The sequence below is a fragment of the Egretta garzetta genome, unplaced genomic scaffold, assembly GCF_000687185.1.
Source record: "Egretta garzetta isolate BGI_Z169 unplaced genomic scaffold, ASM68718v1 scaffold139, whole genome shotgun sequence".
NCBI classification, from domain to species: Eukaryota; Metazoa; Chordata; class Aves; order Pelecaniformes; family Ardeidae; genus Egretta; species Egretta garzetta.
Window position 1 is genome coordinate 286,381 of NW_009260832.1, and position 3,796 is coordinate 290,176.

The 3,796-nt window shown below is 46.6% G+C and overlaps 1 protein-coding gene across 1 annotated transcript in view; it reads right to left on the minus strand.

The window, feature by feature from the left end:
* AKAP12 (A-kinase anchoring protein 12) overlaps positions 1-3,796 on the minus strand; it is a 61,724-nt gene that overhangs the window by 25,383 nt on the left and 32,545 nt on the right. The gene's annotated exons all lie outside the window — the stretch shown is intronic.

Below are 3,796 nucleotides of genomic sequence, written 5' to 3' on the forward strand. Positions count from 1 at the left end.
CTGAACCAGGAGAATCCCGCAGCCAGAACGTTCAGACCAAGTGCCTCAAACCGGAGCTCTTAGAGACACAGTCACAGCACTGTCCTCTGGTACTTGATTAAGTTCGGTTTTACCATTGCTAATGCAGTATTTTCAGGCTGACTCAGCTCCCTCTACCAGAACGCAGTTGTTTAAACAGCAGATGTAAGTCTGTCCCAGCTGTTATTTGTCAGGCGCTCAGACAATAAGACACTCTGACATCTCAGCTGGTAACCTCTTTAGAAGAGACAGTTCCAAATATTTACTGTCTAGAAGACACTTGCTCTCATTACAACGCAGGTAGCATAATCAAGTTACTACTCAGAAATGGGAACCATCCCGAAAACACTGCCTGAACTACTCACTGCTCTGGAGTGGGGGCCCTTGCATGCGAGCAAGCCAGGAATTCACCACACGACATTTTAAAGCCATCAATTCCCATAAAAGATTATCTCCGCCAAACCAAGATTTTGCTGCAAGAATAGCTTATTAGCATGCCAGCATTTCTCTGGATTCTCTCTTTAAAAGATTCCCTATGCTGTTTCAGGTAGCTGTTCCAACACAGCTCTGCTCCCTCAGTAGGGCCGCAAAAAGAAACCTGTATTAAAACTGGTACCTGGAGCTTCTAAATAAATTAAAAGCGGTGGGGGTGATCGCAATGGCTGTAGCTGAGATGTTGGCAGGATGACGCAGCTCTCCTTGCATCGCCCACGTGGCTCGTAGTTGCCTTCCGCCCCGTGGGACCTCGGAGGGCACCGCTGCGGGGGTAGCATGCTGCCACCTTCTTGAGCTCTCCCTGATCCTCAGCGTCCAAATGGGAAGGCAGGCAAGAGGGCCGTCACTGCTACAAACAGAGAGGGAGCTCACAAAATGGAGATGCCAGAACCAATTTCGCCACACGTGGCCACCAACGTGACAGTGTCACCCAGCTCCCTGCCCAATCTCCGTTACAAGGTCCTGCCTGCTCCCCTGCACCTACTGCTGCTGCTGTCTGAGTCCCAGAAGCCAACACTTCTTGCTAAATCAGCAGAGAATGACCTTGCCAAAGAAGCTGAGCAGCTTTCCAGGGGGGTAGCTCCTTGAACGAGCTCGCCCAGTGCCAAAAGCAGCAGAGGGGAAGCTGCAGGTACCCCCGGGGAGGAGGCAGGAATACAGGACCCCTCCCATCAGACACCTCAAAGCTTTTGTCAGTCCGAGGTTTGCCTGGTCTCCTCTGTGAGACTGAAAAGATCTTGTTCCTACTTCTAGGACTACTATTATTATTGAAATCGGTTAAATCCTTCTCAGGCCAATTTCAGTGGCTCCGTGCTGCTCAGGGCAGTCCGATGGGGAGGTTTCACAAGCAGACTGAGTCTACCAGCTCACTGCCACCAACAGGGAAAGCTTTTTTCCATTTTTCCTCCTGCCCTGCTGCAAATGCTTGCCTTGTCCTGGCTCTGGGTCTCACCCGGGTATCGTAGGAGTCAAATGGACTCATTGATACACCAGGGAACTGGCCCAGGGGAAAAAAAAAAAAAAAATCCCCTGTTTCCTGTAGGGTTAGCTGAAGGGTTGGCGAGTTTAACCTGTTTATGGAAAGGCAAGGTGGGACTGCATCAACTGTAGCAAGACAGGGAAGAGGGATAGGGGAAGAAGAAAAGGCGGGGGGGGGAACAAAACCCCCCAAAAGGGTATAGCTGCTCAAACAGCAAGGAGCTAATTCCATCAGATAGATCAGCCTTCTGCGGGACCACACCCTGTCCCTTGATTTCAACAGGACTTTGGGTGTTGATTCACAAATCTGATGAATTCAGCTCAGGCATGCGAATGGATTAGTTCCTCCAGGATCTGCCACGCTCCCCCGCGGAGGGGGCTCCCCGCAGCGGGGTGGCTGTGCGAGATAAGAGCAGCTCCTCCGCTGCCAGAGCTTAAGCCTTGTCTGCTACAGTAAAAAACCAAAACAAAACACCAGTTTCAAGTCCCAGACATGTGCTGGGCCGGAAACTCTGAAGCTGCTCTATGTGTAAAGGATGGGGAGATCAGCTGAGGTTGAGCCCACGTTTCACCTGCAGTGCTTGCAAGCCAACACCCAAAGGCTCCCAAATCTCTCCCGCACTGCAGATCAAGTGCTTCACAGGGTCTCTCACATCTCCCGGGCTGTAGAAGTGAGAAACACTGAAGCATACACTCCCCCTTCCAGTAACTAGGATACCTCAGAAGCTGGTTCCTGGCCAGAAGAGTCACATGTGAATAACAAGACAACTTAAAAACTATAAATTGGACCTTTCTAGAAGAAAAGGCAAAGAGGTTTTTCCATCTCGGACAAAATACAACCATGTCATGAAAGAAACTTCCTTAAATATTTCGAGGGATTTCAAATGACAAAAAAGCACAACAGCCGCAGGATTTTGTAACCTGTATTAGCCTGGTTGCCTCGACAATTTATTTGTGATTGACTTGCCAAGGCTCACTCAAGTTGGATTCCACTAAAGTCAGTTTTCCAAGTTTTTCTTCTAAAAAGGGGGGGGGGAATGATGATAAGCGTTTTAATTTGGAAAGCGCAAGAAAGAAGACCATCCTTCAAAATGTCCCCAGTGTATCTTCTGCAAACAAATCCGTTCCTTGACAGATCTCTCCAGGGGCACTGCAGGATCTGGTCATTTTCAAATTCAAAGGGCTGAAAGGAATAACGATGAAAAATCATGTCACAAATCTGCACGAAACCTACCTTACTGCAGTAAGAACAGACTCCGTGAGACTAAAAAAAAGTATGACTAAACTTCATTAAAACTTATTTTTCTTTTTATTTAATTTAATGGAAGGTAAAAATAGTTGTTTTAGAAGAACAGCAGTAATACAACTTCTCATAGCAGTGAAGTGATAAGAGAACTTCCCTACCTTTAAACAGCTCTGCTTCTATAACAAGGTACAAATCTATTAGAAAACATTTTCCCTAAAATGTAGAAGACCTAAACCGTGGTCTTAACAACAATAATCTGTATTCGAGAACAGCATCAATAGTATCCTCTTTTTTTTGTTGGGTCCTAGTTCCCGTAATGGGACAAACATGGCTATGAACGTTATATTCCTTCTTGCAAGTCACGCTATCTTCATTTTTAAACAGTCACAGTAGCCAAACGCTTGCCCTCTGTAAATTCACTCGCGTCTGAATTTCAGCATCTGAACTCGACCATTGCCCAACACAACCACTAAATATTTTGTTAACCAACACCAATCCCTGACGCGTATTTGGTTAAAAAGAAAATAAATCTCAGTTAATTTAAAGTTCATTCTCGATGTGGTTTTCAAATCTGTCAAAACACGCACAAGGAGGTCTAGGGCAGCCAGGAACTATGGGAAATTCAACTTGAAAGTTAAATCTGAACCACAAGGTCAAAGAAACAAAGTCATAACCAGTTCTCAAGCCCTAAGACACCCACACACCAGCTACAGAAACTTCTCAGCAGCTCCGCTCCGAGGGCCCAAACTCTGAGGAGCCCAAGAAGGGGATGTCGGTATAACGCGGTATTATTTCCCCGCTAACAAACTAACGCCTAACCCCAAAGCGACGCTATGTCAACATGCAGATGCACATAACCTCCCTTTCAGGCCCAGAATCCCCTAAACGCGCCTATTCCAGAGGGATAAATGGCTTCATTCATAATCTATTTTTAAACACCAGACGTGTTTTAAAAGCATTTCTTTCAATTCTTCAACGTCTTTATTAAAAATAACACGTACCTAGGAGCTCCCCTACTCCCTACTGGCTGGGAGTCAGCCAGTCACTCCCCTCTTCCCC